The sequence below is a fragment of the Equus przewalskii genome, chromosome 2 (genome assembly GCF_037783145.1).
Source record: "Equus przewalskii isolate Varuska chromosome 2, EquPr2, whole genome shotgun sequence".
Lineage (NCBI taxonomy): Eukaryota > Metazoa > Chordata > Mammalia > Perissodactyla > Equidae > Equus > Equus przewalskii.
In genome coordinates this window covers 117,158,853-117,174,823 of record NC_091832.1, presented here as the reverse complement: position 1 = coordinate 117,174,823, position 15,971 = coordinate 117,158,853, and the positions used below count along the sequence as shown (strand labels likewise).

The 15,971-nt window shown below is 43.5% G+C and overlaps 1 protein-coding gene across 9 annotated transcripts in view; it reads right to left on the bottom strand.

The window, feature by feature from the left end:
• LEF1 (lymphoid enhancer binding factor 1) overlaps window positions 1-15,971 on the bottom strand; it is a 119,186-nt gene that overhangs the window by 79,546 nt on the left and 23,669 nt on the right. The gene's annotated exons all lie outside the window — the stretch shown is intronic.

The window sequence follows — 15,971 nt, the reverse complement described above, 5'->3', positions numbered from 1 at the left end:
GGCCATTAAGAGCTTGACAGATAACCATCCACCTGGATGATGATGACGAGATTCTTAAAACCAAAGAATGCTCTTATGTGACTTGACAGTCCTACGACACTGTGTTATGAGACCATGATTACGTTATTAACTGTTCACAGCTCATCCAAAGGCTTTCCAGTTATTTTGCTTCAAAGAGAAAATCACATGTTCCCTTCCTTGCCCTCCCCAAGTTGCTTCCTGGAACTTAGCCTTGTCCCTAACCAACAAAGACAGACAATTGACAAGGTATACGTATTTTTCGCCTTAAACTATTACAAGGTGGTGGTGGTGCTAAGTAGAAATAGTTTTCTTTAATGTAAACCATTCAAAAGTACCCAGGCGATGCCTACACAATTATGTAAGAGGCCATCACAAAAACACACTTCCACACATAATAAGACCTAATCTTGGCTGAAAGAGAGACATTTGGAGACACTGAACTCTCGAGCAACAGCATGGAAGTCAATCTCCACAAACTGCCTAAGTGGCCTGAAGAGGAGGCTGTTGACGACCAACCAATGATCTTTGTTTTGGGTGGTATTCTGGCCCACGCCCATATACACTACACGTTACAATTACGCTTCTATGAGGCATGGGCTCTTTGGAAACAAATAAAATTTTTAAAATTTTGACAGGCTAAAATCAGACAAAAGTCTGTCTTCATGCAGCTTATCATACAGCGTAAAGCATATTTTATAACAAAAAACTTAAAATGTAAAAAGTTCTCAGTAAAAAATCTCAGTAAAAAATCTGTATTATATAGGGTATGATGCTAGAACAAGACTGGTTTTAGAAACCACACGAGAAATCAGGGTTCTTTCTTTCTAGTTCAGCAAGTGGACCGAAAGGTTGTTAGGATTTAGGTCAAGCTGAGGGAAATTTCAAATGTGAGTTCAAAGTTTTATTGATGACTTGGATGAGGATGTAATTAGGCAATGGGGTTGACAGATTCAGGAATCCAAAACACTGCAGGACTAGTCTGATGTGCCTATCCAGGCAAGAGGAAATTTAACAAGGTGAGGCACTTGAGTCCAAAAAGGATTGACCTCATAGCCAAAGGACGTGAAAAATGTCATCCAGGAGCCTGGCTGATAGTATTGTCTCAATTCTCCCTTGTTACTGCTATATCCCCAGTGACATTCTAGAGACATCTCTGTTCCCCAACAGGAGGTTAACTGTTCTTTCCGCTGAGCCAGGAGTGCGGTCCCAGGCAGTGGCCCCCAAAGGCTTACCCATGTCTCACAGCACAGTCTTCCATGAGCCTTTTCTCACCGGCCCAGTTAGAATCCCTTCATTCCTCCCCTATTCTCCTCCTGCATTCTGAGTTTCACTTACAGCCCTCTCGAAATAGCACCATGGCATGGAGCCCCCTGGCCTCTCTCTCAACCACACTCTGAGGCCTAGACCACAGGTACCATGGGCCCCTCAGCTGTCTTCTTCACGAAAAGCACTCAGTAACGCTTAGTAAATTCACACGAACCAGAATCACCCAGCGGCTTCAAAAAACACAGGTCTCTGGACCTCACCTGCAGAGTTCTCGGCAGATCTGGGATGGGAGGAGAAGACTGCAGTTCTAAGAGGCTCCCGGTGGGGGGCTGATGCCACTGACCCAGGGGCCACACTTTGAGAAGGTCTGGGTTAGATCAACCTTGTGAGACAGAAGCGTATCATACAACTTTCACGTAGAATTTAAACTTTGCCAGGACTGCAGCATTCTCTGAAATCATGAGACAGAAGTTACATGTGTAAAGCAGTTCCAGGCAGCCCCGGCATGAGGTGCCTGCACGCTCTGGCAAGGCACCCCATATTTAGTTCACGTCCTCAGTCTCAGAATGGGCTGGGCTGGGGGCTCCTTCTCCCAGAGAAACCTCTCTTGGAGCTGAGCCACCTAGGCTAAACAAACTGGGTCTTTTAAGTTAATAAATGCAGGGTTGGGAGGGACTTTAGAGTTCAGCGCCTTGCTCAATAAACTCCCCTGACAACGTCCCTAAGGGATGGTTGCATAGGGCCTCCCAACCCCACCACAAATGAGCTCAATCCTGAGACGCCATCCCATTGGGAAATAATCCCGCATTACCGTCAACTACGTGAGAAGATCTTCTTTAAACTAGGCTCCTATTTGTCTTTCCAAAACTCCTATGTACCCTCTGGTGCAGGCCCACAATCTCTCACCCGAAACCCTTGGGGCCAAATGCTTTGTAACTTCATTTTTCAGGTTTCAGAAAAGTAATATGGCAGATATACTGTACATTACGTATTGCCCTCAGTGGGGTCCAAGGTGGTACTCAATGATCAAACACATTTTTATCTTTGCAGTGAGGTATATAAATATTCGTGCTTAGTAGAATAAAGACTATAAGTGACTTCACAATAATTAGGGTCATATTTTGCCATTAAACTTATAAAAAACTCAATATTCAGATAGCTTTCAATTCCAAATTTATGAATAAAGGACTGTGGACCTGTATGATTTTGTCCTCTGTGATGACACAAAGTCAGCCTACTTCCTCCTCCACACTAGCAGCCCTTCAGCGGTGGGAAGAGAGAGATCACCCGCCCTCCCCTTACCCACTATGCCTCCTCCCACACGTCACCATTCTTCTAAATTCTCAATGATGAATTAACCCAGTGTAATGAAAGAGGCCTAGGGAAAAGGTCAACTACTCATCCGCAGCAGCCTTACTTCTTTATTTAAAGCTCCAATGTGCAGTTATGTAGAGCACAGGAGGAGCAGTCAAAGGAAACGGCACTCCATGGTAGAAAAGAGAAGACTCAGGAAGCTAGCGGGTGAGGCAGTGATTCGACTAACTCAAGACACATGGGTGAACGATTAACTTCATCTCTGTGATTCCAAAGCACAGCAGAACTAATCCTTGTGGACCACTACGACATGCCAGGCACAGCGTCTGATGATTTACATACACGCTATCCAATCCTTATACATGCTTTATGAAGTAGGCAGTATCATCACTCTATAGATGAGGAAATTAACACCTTGAGAATTGCTCAAGGTTACACAGCAAGCCAAAGGCAAAACCAGGATTCTTACCTGCTTCCAAGTCTAAGCAGAATCCTTCCAGTGTCCCCAAAGGGTACTACTGATGCATGGCTCAGTCTGTTCTTAGCCTTGCCTCTACACACATTTTAAAGAGGATAAAGATGCCTGCCTTTCAAATTCCAATAGGACAAGAAAATGGGAAGAAAAACCCTGTATCACTGGATCCAAAATGACTCAAATAGCTAAAAGTGACCAAGTGACATTGAGAAGAGGGGATTTAATATGGATTAAGGTAAACTTTACAAGTTGACCATTCCCTACACCAACATGTTGGAGGCAGACAGAAGTTTTAGTTGCCCAAAATTAACTCTGAGCCCAGGAGTCAAGAGGTGATTGAAACTCTAAAACCTGAGGGTACGTTAACTAGAACTCTCATGCCCAGAATGAGGATGACGTGGGCCAGCCTTCTGCTACAATGGTCAGACCCAATCAGAAGCACTGAGTAGTTCAAACGTTTATTGAACCCAAAGCAGGTAATGAGGAGGGGATCCAGAACAGCCAAAGATCTGAAACCAGAGGCTTGGGAGAACGAAGAATGTTTGCGTAGCCTGGAAGAGTGAAAAATGGTGGGAGAAGGCAAATGACAGCAGCCTCAGGTGCACGCGGAGGGTGATTCCATTATTTTCAGGGATGGCCCTGCAGTGCAGGCACCTGGCCAGGGCGGTAGGGGAGGGAGAGAGAGTGAGAGGTGAGGGAGTTATTCTTGCAGAGGGTTGGCCTCACCTGCGGAGGGGTACAATGCTGTGCCCACTGGCCAGCCCACCTCTAAGGCCCCTCCCCATCGGAGGGTCTCCCTCCCAGGCACTTAACAGGGTCCCTTGGACAACAACGCCCCTGCTTTGTCTACAGAGAACCTCTAACAGTGGGAATTGGGAGCCAGCAGGCTGGCTGAGTGACACTTCAATGGACTGCCAGCAGGGGAGACATTTTCAGGCAAGTAGAGACGTGTGGCCCTCCTCAGGCCCTACCACGTAGGTAATTACCCACTCTGACTCCATCAGGGGCTAGCCCCACTGCTTGGAGCCTGCAGTTCCTTCTGCCGTCCTCCCACTCACCCCATGGGCTGGCTCCAAGGAATCTCTTCTTTTTGGCTTCATCACCCAGCCCCAGGCCCAAATGTACATCAAACAGTACGTGTGATGAAATACATCCTTTTAAAATTCCTTGGGTTGACTTCTTCCCTACCCATCCATAAAGAAAATCAGCCACAAAAGTGTCAGAAAAACCAGTCAACTGAACAACAACTGGTCTCACGTTACCTATAAGCAACCGTGACCACGTGGGGCGAAAAGACTTGATCACATCTTTCAAGGGTTAAAATTGAGGTAGAAAAAGAAAACAAAACATGATACACAAGAGAAGAGAAAAAAAAAAGACATGGAACTTTAATGCAATACAATTTCCAGATGACTATCTTATTAAAAACTTCAAAATTATAAAGCATAGTTCGTTTTTTCTAAGATGCACAAGTAAAGACGACAAGTTCTATGAAGAACTCTTACCTTTAAAATTTGCACGTGGTATTGGTTTGGCATTTTATAAAATTCCTATCTTTCTACCATTTCTGCTTGTCCTTCTACTATATATATTCCCCCAAGCCTTCAATACTTCAGTTGCACTGGCTATTCAACCAAGTATTCTAAAGTCCAAGGATTAATCTTTATAGAAACTTGTATGCTAATTACCAGTTCAAATAATTCTAATGAAATAATGTACAACTCCTTAATTTCCTTTTTTTTATAAAGATTTTATTTTTTTCCTTTTTCTCCCCAAAGCCCCCCAGTACATAGTTGTATATTCTTCATTGTGGGTCCTTCTAGTTGTGGCATGTGGGACGCTGCCTCAGCGTGGTTTGACGAGCAGTGCCATGTCCGCGCCCAGGATTCGAACCAACTGGGCCGCCTGCAGCAGAGCGCGCGAACTTAACCACTCGGCCACAGGGCCAGCCCCCTTAATTTCCTTTTTTTAAACTTTAGATGCTCATGCATCAGTAACATGCCAGGTCTGGACATCCCCACTCACCTCTGGGAAGCTCAGCAATACACAGGATCAAATGCCAGAAGTCTGCCTTTTAGGAGCCTTGTAACTGCAGAGCTAGAGTCATGATCCGCATGTTTTATAAAGCATGAGATTTAATTCTTAGAATGTCCTATGAGTCAAATTAAATCATTTAGGGTCATCTGTCCTCGAAGAAGATTTGTATTTTTCTTTCAAAAGCATAAACATGTGTGCTTATTTACCCTGCTATGCTTGTAAGATTTGGAAAGAATATTCTAACTCCAAACAACCAAGAGAAAAAATGGAAGACACCTTCCAATAACTTTTATGAAGGTGCTATATAGGTATGTAGTTACTGAAAATTAAATAGCTACAAATAAGAGTTCTGAGTGTTCCTTTGAAATTCTGAGAGGTTGATCAAAACATCACATGGTACACCTTATATATACATATAATTTTTATTTGTCAAAAACCTGGAAAAAAAAATCTGAGAGGTAGTCTGGTAATTTCTGCTTAGAATAAAGCAATTTACTCAAACTAAGTTTCTTTTGGCTTGTCAAAAATTCAGTGTTTTTGTTTTAAATACTTTTAAATTGACTTTAACATTAATTAAAATATATTTTGGTGCCTCTCCTCTAAATAAGTAATTATTCTTAAAACAGTACAGAATTTTGAAGCTAAAAGGAAAAAATTGTTAAATAAGTTATTTTCAACATGTTTTACAAAAACAACACAAATCATCAAAGTTAGAGATTTTCTATTAAAATAGAAGGTCCAAGTAATATTTTAACTACCATGACATTATCTTCACCCTGCAACTTAGATTGTCAGCTGGAGTCTGTATGTGATCCAACTGCTTCAGAGGCACGAGGAGGGGAGGGAGGCAGCAGTGGGGATGCTGGCGGGCGGGCCAGGGAACCAATGCAGGACGCAGAGACAGCAGTGACCGGTGCTGCCCAGCCTGCTTTTATCCCAAGGGTTTAAATAATCTAGCAACCTGAATCTTGCTTGACTCATCCACAATATCCCTGCACATTATAAATTTCAAAAAATTTGTACAGAAAAACCCCCTTATTTTATTTGTAATCCAAAATATTTGAACATGGCTTTCCTCTGTACCATTCTAAATGCTAGTGAATTACATATGCATATTCTGTAATAAGAACTTAATATTGTCCTATAGAATAATCTGACTAAAATATAATATGCTAAAATATAACATTCATATAATCAAAAACTCTTTTCCTTTGAAAAAGAAAATCTATTTCTTTTAGTACTTTTAAAAGGCTAGAAAAAAATGTGAATTATGATTGTTTTCCTCAATTCCAAATTACTGAAATGTAAGAATTATATTATTAACCACATATTTTCTCCCAAGATTATGCGGCCCTTGGGACCACCACAGCAAAACCTCCTATTACTGCATCTTCAATACAAATTCAGGCTGAGATAGGACATGCAGACTCAACACTTCCCTGGGCTCAAAGAAATTCAAATATCAAAAATGCATAAGTAGATGAGATGGTACATCTCAAAAAGTTAGTAACAAAATGCCAATATGTTTTAATTGAGTGCAGAACAGACTTACTCTTTTCTAATAACAATGACAGCTAACGTTGATTAGCACCTAAATGTCAAGGCTGCTCTGGATTTGCATTGCCTTCACGTAAAGCCCATGCTCAGCCACTACCATCACTCCCATTACACAGATAAGGAAACGGAGGATTAAAATACGGAAGTAACTTGCTTAAATTAAGGTCCTACAGCCAATAAGTGGTGGAGCTGGGATTCAAGTATAGGTAATCTGATTCATGAGCTTTGAACACTGCATTATATGTCCATGATATACATATACACACACACACACACACACACACACACATCACACACACATACACACACACTCGAATGAATGTGCCTGACAGTTTGCCTAGCATATACATTTCTACATAAAAGGGCAATCTGGTTGGAAGAAGGGATTAGAGGTTCTACCTTGAAGAACGTTTTTACTTAGCACAGATGGTTATCTGGAGTGGCTGAGGATACGGCTGGAGATTACGGAGGCTAGTCTCCTCCACCCCCCGCCACGACCCCCTCCTCCACCTTCCAACCAATCCCTTGGAGCTGCCACTGCCTGTAGAGTAAGAGATTTGAGTTCAGAATTTGGGCTGTGATGTCAGCAATTGAAAGGTTCTTCCCCCAGGCCCGAAGGGGGCTTCCTGGGGCATGGCACCTCTGTCAGCGTTTACCACCGTGACCCACTTTCCTCCTCTGCCTTCCTTCTATCCTTGCATGTAAACATGAAGCCACTTGTAACAACATCCTCCAAGTAGCCTGGAAGGATGACAAGATGGGATTAAGGATAGGAAATGGTAGAGAGAGGCTGGAGTGGAAGTGCTAGCTGAACCCAGCCTGAAGGAGAGTCAGAGGACAAAGGGCTAAAAATACAGACTGCGATTCTCTATGGCAGCTTCACGGTAAGGAAACAGCATCTCCATTCCCCTTCTCCCAGGGCCCACAGCACAAACTCTAAGCTTCAATGTTTATAATAAAGTGCATTCATTAATAGTTTAAAAAATTTAAGCCTTAGATCTGTGGCAATGTCTCTGCCATTTTTCTGCTCATTGACTCTATACTGGGAAATAAAGGTTGCAAACCCACAGTGTGTGGTTGTTTTCCATTTGAGTTTATTTAATTTTCAAAACAGTGAGTCATCTGAAGTATGCAAATGAAAGCTATGATCGCTTTACTCAAATGATTAACTGTAGTTTATATATAGAACAAGTTTCCTTAAATAGCAGTGCCAAGTAAACTACTCTTTTCTCCCTTAAAACCTGGGAACTGATTACCCGGCAAGCACAGCCTGGGCTCCACAGTGGTTGGGGGGTAGGTGCAGAGCCTGGCCCCCGTGGAAGCTCAGGTACCCCACTCTACCAGGGAGCAGAGCAGAGGGAGCCCAGAGGAAGGCCAGTGCCAAAGACCTTCAGGGATGCTAACGAAGGAACTGTGTCTCGGATAATCTCAGAAATGTTTACAGCTCTAAAGTTAGTGAGCAAACCAGCTCACTATTCCACAAGAATATTTAAAAATATAAGGTTTTTTTTTTTTTTACTGTAACTTGGATTCATAAAAATAGAGACTGGCTCATATATCAAATGCTGGCCCAAATGCTTCAGATAGATAATTAATCTCCAAAACTATCTGACTTTATCCACAAGAAACAGAGGGAAAACATAGATTTCTTACCTCAGAAAGAATTCATGGGGGCTTTCCAGCTCTCTTGAGAAATTTGGCTTGAAGGAAGCACACACACTACAGAGATTTGCCTGACTTTTCATATAAATCTACAGCTTTCAATAAACATTAAAAAAAAAACCTCCCCTCAATTTATATGCAAAATATCAAGGGACTATTGAAACCCCTAATTTGCTGTTGAAGTCTGTGGCAAGTTTTATACCTTGAATGAATGCAATCTGATTCCTATGTGGGTCTATTTAAAAGGGAGGGGGAAGCAGCCTTACTGAAGCCAATGCTCCAGGCAGCCCTGGAGCAGACTGGATCCAGTTTGAAAAGAACTGGCAACCCTAAAACTTTTTGATAAGATAAAAATGCATTGATGTTGGCTCACACGAGGCCCACTTCAACTCTGCACTTGTACGGCCTTTCCTTGGCATATCGGCTCCTTGCCTCTATCTGCTTGAGCACAACTTTATTTTTCTCTTTTATCTTTTGATAAGTGCACCCAGGGACCGGAGGGGATTGATTTTTTGTTTTGACTTATTGTTTGAAGATCTGTAACTCAAAGCAGCTCTCACGCCTCTGATGTCTAAGCTGGAGCGGCATAAAAGGTAGGCGCGGGCCGGGGTAGCGGGCTGAGCAGCGGCAATACCGTTCTATAATCAGCCATCTAGGTTTTCATCTTATTTTGCCACCCCCCCCCAACCCCCGGCCTTAGCCAGCCTTGCTGGCAAAGTGTGAGGTTACTCCTACGCCTTTGTTAGGTGACAAGAGCAAGTTAAAATAAAAATAAATGCCTAGACAGCTTTGCCAGCCAGGGCTCTGAGATTAAATATACTTCTACTTGAAGCAAAAAGTTATTTCCTACCTAGAAAAAGGGCCTGCTTTTATTCACAATGAAAGAAACCTTCAACGCATTTCAGAAGACTGCTTTAGAAAAATAACATTTGAAAACAAGGGAAGATAGTACAATGGGCAAAATCATTTCCCCAAAGGGCTTAAATCAAGAGGAAAAAACATAATGCTTTTTTGAGGCAGACTAACAAGTTCAAAACAAAAGTGTTACTCTCGAACCAGAAGATGATTAGAGAGACTCACACATACTGGGTTAGAAACCTAGTTGTGTTTTCAGAGTTTGGTGTAGTATATACTCCAAATTAGCAAATGTAGTAACCCAAAGTTGACTTTCTTTCTCTCTTCCAGTATAATTTTCAAATTATTAGGAGTGTTTTTACCTTAATTAAGCTAATATCAAATGCATATGCTCGTATACACACACACCAATACCCACAAGAGTTTCTGAGGGCCTGTTCCCTGAAGTTGTTCAGCTTGCTGAAATATGGTTACATATGCAAACATTATCTCCCAATTGTAACCTCATTTTCTGCTCTGCTGGACAGCGTGACCAGCATTTGTCATCGTGCCTCCCCCGCCCGCCACATCATTCATATGTCTATAATTGTCATCGAGATGTGGCATGTCAGCAGGACTCCAGTGTTCTCTGCTCCCCGTCTCCACACGGTCACTCAGGTAACAAACCCGTAATCTCGTCCTGTTTTCATGATGGTTGAATTACACATAATTGTTTCTGCACAGTGATTGATTTCTGCCTGAATAGAGACCTCTGCCTTTTTTCAATGTGAGCGACTGGCAGCCAAGTCCCTCCATCTAGGAGGAGGCAGCAGCCTTTGAAGAGATCAAAGCCAAGGCCGCAAGCAGTTGTGCGCCCTGGGAATATGGAAAGCCTTTCTGCTCTCAACCCCATTTCCAGCATCATGTTGGATTGCAGCTGCATTACATTCTGCCAGCATTCTTAATGCTTTTAGTATTGACTCTGACATCACCGAGAGCTGTTTTAAAGTAACAAAAGCCGAAAGATGACTTATTTTCACAACTCTGTAATTGGAACATGCAAAGATGGGGGTGGGGAAGCAAGAATGAAGGGGAGGGAAGTACATTTGCTTTTAATTTAAAGCAGCACAAAAGAAAGCCCAGCAAAAAAAAAAAAAAAATTATATAAGTTTCCACAAATGAAAAACATGTTTTTCATATGGAAAAACCAGCAGGGACATTTTTATAACTCAGACCACACAAAACGAACTGATGGCTAAATACCCACTTTTTCAAGCCTAAAGGGTAAAATGAAACTGATGGGGGTAAGTGATTCAAAACCAGGGAGGGGCTGGGATGCACACTGGTCTGGAGGCTGCAGGCACCTGACGCAAGGTGAACCGTGCAGCTGCTGGACCCGCCAAGACTCCCCTCCGCCACTTTTCAATCAATGAAGCAGAGTTGAAATTTGCATTTGTAATAAATCACAGGTTTATCTGGGAAATTGTAAATGTGTAATTCCTATTAACAGGAGAAGAAGAACAGAAACCTCAGAGGAGGTTTTCAATTCTGGCCCCAGATACGTAGGCACAAACCAGTCTGCCATTGACTACACCTTGACATTTGAATCGAAACCTGAAGCCACTAAACAAGGCTGAACAATTCTTAAGGATACAATGACCAAAATAGATAACACCAGTATTTTATCCTTCCTTAAAATGGCAAATAGGAGTGAAGGTATTTCTGATTTTTTTAAAAACTCAGGCATTTTGGTTGTGATTATTAAGCACATTGGTAAATAATCCATACAGCATTTAAAATCAACACAAAAAACAAGCAGGTCAACCACAAATCACTGAACTCTCTCTTAGGGAGACATACAGCGCTAAGTCTGACCAGGAATCTCTCCTCCCTAGCTATCAGAAAACCATACAATATTCCAATTTCAATACTTAAGTTGCTATTCTTGAAAATGTCTGCCCCAATTAACATACGTAGCTCTATACACAACTCCAAACGTAATAAATGACAAGGCTTTAGGATGGAGAAGAGAGTGGGAAAGCAGAACTCTTAAAGAATTTAGAAAATTGAATGCATCTCATTTATTAAAGCCCCCTTTTTCACAAAGATTTTGTATTGTTTATGTAGATACTCGTCAATGAACCATCAGTCTTTCATTTTTCTAAGTCTACGAAGTTCTGAAACTTATTGACATGGAAGAAATGGCTATGAAATAACTGCCTCCTTTCATTCTGTACAAAATCTCTTGGTTCTGAAACACCAAGTAATTGGTGAACAAAAGCTGCCTTTGTCTGTTTGATGGGATTCTGAATCAACAGGCCTAGTGGGAAGGTACCCAACTATAAGTTGTCTTTGAAAAATGCGTCTGAAACTGTGATGAACTAGAAAACTTTTAATAGCCTACCTGCCTCAGTTTACTAAGTTACAGCTTTGATGTTTGTTTTATTTGGAGTTTGTTTATGGTTTGGTTTGCTTTGCTTTTGGAGGAAAGGGTGCGAACTACATGAATTCAGAATTGCAATAGCAAAATTCAGCGAGAAAATATGAATAATAACATTTCAAAGTCTACGTCTTTTCCTCTTGGAAAAATGCGGTCTTTCCTTAATTTTAACATTTTCAAAAGATGCCAGAAATAAGTTCCAGTTATTTTTCTCTGGGTTGCATTCCTAATAAGCTTATCACATTTTCATATCCCAAGGCCCCAATCTAATTTCAGATTATCAGGCAAAACCCGTATCTTTTATGATTCCATCATTAGCCTTCCCCAGCAAAGCAGCAAGCAAACAGCCCCTGGACGCACCCCAGGCTTCTCATGCAGACCAGGGGAAAGGTCAGCACCAGCCAACGACCCCAGCCCATCCACAGGCATCCCACTTTCCTAGACCCCCTCCAGAGCGCCCAGAATTCTTCAAGGCTCTCCTCACAGAGGCCTGGACTGAGAATTTTTGCCACGTGAACAGGTGAGGTGCCACAGCACCGTTCGCTCAGCCGCCAACCCTCAGAGACCCCAGGCGGCGGAGCAGGGACACACAGAGGCCCCTCTCTGGAGCCTCAGTGCCCCGGGCTCCCCTCACTCCCGAGACCGTCGCCCCTCCATAAAAGTTGCCAAAATTGAGAATGGAGGTGACAACACTGTAGTCACACACAGGAGACTGCCTCCAGAGCATAGTCTATATGGGGCCTCTTGGTTTCTCCTTCAGGAAGGAATCTCATCTCTTGGAGGACCTGGAGGGGGTTTGTATGCTGCTGACTGCAAAGCTAAGAAAACTGCCTGCGAGCGGGGAGAGGCCAGGGCAGGAAGGAGGGCCCGCCAGGTGAGGCCCTGCCTCACACAACACCCGTGCGTAAAACCTTCAAATCCTCAGACTCCACGCTTTCCTTGGATAAACCGTTCCAACGTTTATCAACCCCTCCTTTGAAGTAATTCTTCCAACCTACATTCTTTCAACAATTTAAGCCCATTTCCTTTGGATATTTCTTCAGAGAAGAACAAAGCTGGTCACAAAGTTGTGTTAAAGAAAGCGTTCCACTTCAAGACGATTTCAGCCTGCCCTCCCGCCTTCTCCAATTCAAATAGCCAGCTTCTCATGGGGCAGGTCCCTCTGGGGACTAGCCAAGAGTTCAGTCATCAAGATCCACAACGATGTGACAAGATCTGGACGGTGCCCAATCTTGGACACGCTCGGGAAGGACTGAGCACTGTCTCGGGAGCACAGGGCTCTCTCTTCAAGTGGTTTCCCACTTGCACATACAGTGCATTTTCGGTTCCCAATAGCAAACACCCCAGAGCAGACACCTGATCTGGGGACGGAAGGCAGCAGAATCCCCACCCAGCTGCTGAGGGCAGGGCCACAGAAGGTGAGCAGGGGACACCACCAGGTGAGCGAACAGCACAACCTCAAATGATCTGACTGAGCTGGGCCACACCCAGGTCACAGGCAGCCTCAGCCCATAGCCAGGAGTGCAGCAATCTCCAAGCAACCTGCACAGCACAGACCCGGCCCAACCAGCCAGAAAGAGAAGTATTTTCATAAGGGCTGCACAACAGGCCGGTCTCCGAAAACCTTCACATGAAACACAGCAGCCAACTGAACAAGAAGAATAGGGTCCCCCTTCTAGGGCACTGGGTGTTAATGGCCCTCACAAAGCACCATCTACTGGGGTGCAGGAAGAAAACACTACAATGTCAACATACAATTTAACATAAAAAATTTTAAGCTTTACAAAAATATTTAATATACAGATTGTCCCTGGGCCCCCATTTGCTCTGTATGTCAGATGGGCAAGAGAGCCAAGTGGACTGAAGATAATGCAAATAAGCACAAACAAAAACCAAGAAAATGGCAAAGCCAAGAGTCATCCTACTTCTAATACCAACTCATCAGGAGCTCGAATTAGAGCTGGAATCTGTAACGAGATCTGACAAGACACTGACCAAAAGAATTAGGATCTATCAATTTTATCTGAAATAAGAATTGTTAGCTTCCATCAACGACCATAAACATTGCACTAAGTGTATACTGTAATCTGAGTTATTAGATAATTATGTAACTCATAAAAGCTTACACATGGTCAAGCTTTTTAACTGACGGGAACCTGCAATCAAAAAAATTCTCCCCACTGATTTATATACCTAAAGTGTCAACTGACTTTGACTTCCCTTCCTCCCAAAATAGACTGAACCACCCCCCGCGTCACGGTCCTGATGCTCATCTCTGCATCAGGGAGAAGACTGAGGCTTTGGGAGGCGAGATAAAAACATGAAAAGCCAGAGGGAAAAAGGAAGGAAGCACTGATGATGCTACAACATGGACGGACCTGGAAAACAGTGTGCTAAGTGAAAGAAGCCAGCCACAAGGACCACACGTTACGATTCCTTTCTCATAAAATGTCCCAAACAGGAAAATCTATTGAGGCAAGAAACAGATGAGTGGTTGCTTAGAGCTGGGGTGGGGGTGATGAAACGGGGAGAGAAAGGGATGATAGCTAAAGGGCAGAGGTTCCTTTCTGAGGTGATGACAACGTTCTAAAATTGACTGTGGTGACAGCCGCACACATCTGTGAATGTACTCAAACCATTAAACTGTACCCTTCAAACGGGTGAACAGTAAGGTATGTGAATTATACCTCAAGCAAGCTTTTTAAAAAATAAACAACCACTGAATGAATGTTTGCTGAATGAATAAGTAAATAAATCCCTCCTCCCCCAATTTTAAAAAAAAGTCAAAGGGGAAAATGCTCCTGGACGTGGTCTGCCGAGTAAAACTACTGTGTGGCTTCCTCCTCGTCAACGGAACTACCTTGTAACCAAAACAACAAAATGTTTACTCATGAAAACGAAGCATCTGGATGACGACTGTGGGCCAGGCATTCCAGGAAGACATGGGGTGTGGGAAGAGGACGATGCAGGAACCAGGTTTGGGAGGCTTCCCTGAGGGCAGGCCTTGAATGGTGAGCATTCGCCCCAATAGAGTCACTCAACTTAGGTGGTAAGTCTGCACTCCCGGTGCCCCCAGAAAGTTACTACCGCACAACGAGCTGCGCCCCAGAGCCAGGCAAAAAGGGGTCAATTTCCCACCTTTCTGAAACCATCAGGCCTTGCTTTACTCCTAGACTAGCAGAAAAACCTCCTGTACCAGCGCTGAGGTCAAATCTGATGCTTTCAGCACTGAGAAAACTCAGGAGAAATGCAAATATGTTTCCTTCTCCGATCTGGCTCAAAGGTCTGACACCAGGAAGCTGAGGGGCTTTTCCAGAGGAGCCTGTGCCTCCCTCAGTCCCCGCGGCCACTCTGTGTCATGATCCCTCCCAGGTAGGAAGTTAGGGACCTGTTCAAAGCCGCATAGCTGGTCAACGACTTGCCTGATTCCACGTATTTTTTCTCCACCATGAAATAAGCAGCACCAGAACTTTCAAAAAGATAAAAAGCCTTTCAAAATTTGTTTCTCCTCAGGTAGCCAAGTATTTTCAAACTTCGCATGGCATACAGATTTCTGAATTCCCTCAAAAACTATTAAAATAACAAACAATAAACATCTCAGATGTCCCTGAATTACGAGCTGTTTTCTCACTTGTAGTTTAAATGTCACACTTCTCTTGCCACTACACAGAGGCTTCTGTTCTTTCCTAACTGACACCCAGCCATCTTGGGAGGAAACATTTCTTCTTGAAAAATTTAATCTCTAAGTTCCCCAATTAGATAGATAAGAACCCCTCCTAAAATCTAGTTAATACGATCTGGCGTCATTTAACTTCGGTTATAGCTCAGAATTATTTGATAAATGGTATAGAAGACACGAGAGCCAACATCCTCAGCCCTGCAATTCCCAGATCTCTGCCGACACTCTATTCCCAGCAGGTATGACTCCCGGCCGTGGATTCTGACCAAGTGTTTCCCATACGCGGTAACGGAGGATCATCATTTTCAAAGCAGTCCTGCTGTGTTTCCCAACTACCAGGAAAATTGTCAAACTGTTTGTGAGTAAAGGGGCGAAAACAGAAAGGTAGGAGTAGTTTTCCCCTTGGACAGCCAGCAAGGGCTGCTCCCGGACAGGGCTCGGACACTCAGGCCCCAGGCCTGTGTCCTCAGCCACCATGCGACGCAGATACACGGAAACTGGTCCACCTTCAGGGAAGTCTGTTTGCCTGACTCCAACTGTCGTCAGGTCTGACAGTAACTATTTAAAATGTGATTAAAGAGGGCACTGAGCAAAAGTCTTACAAGTAGAAGTTTCTGGTGTGGTGCCAAGGAGACAGGGACACGGTGCCAACACCACCAGAGAGAGGAGGGGCTGACCCCCGGCCT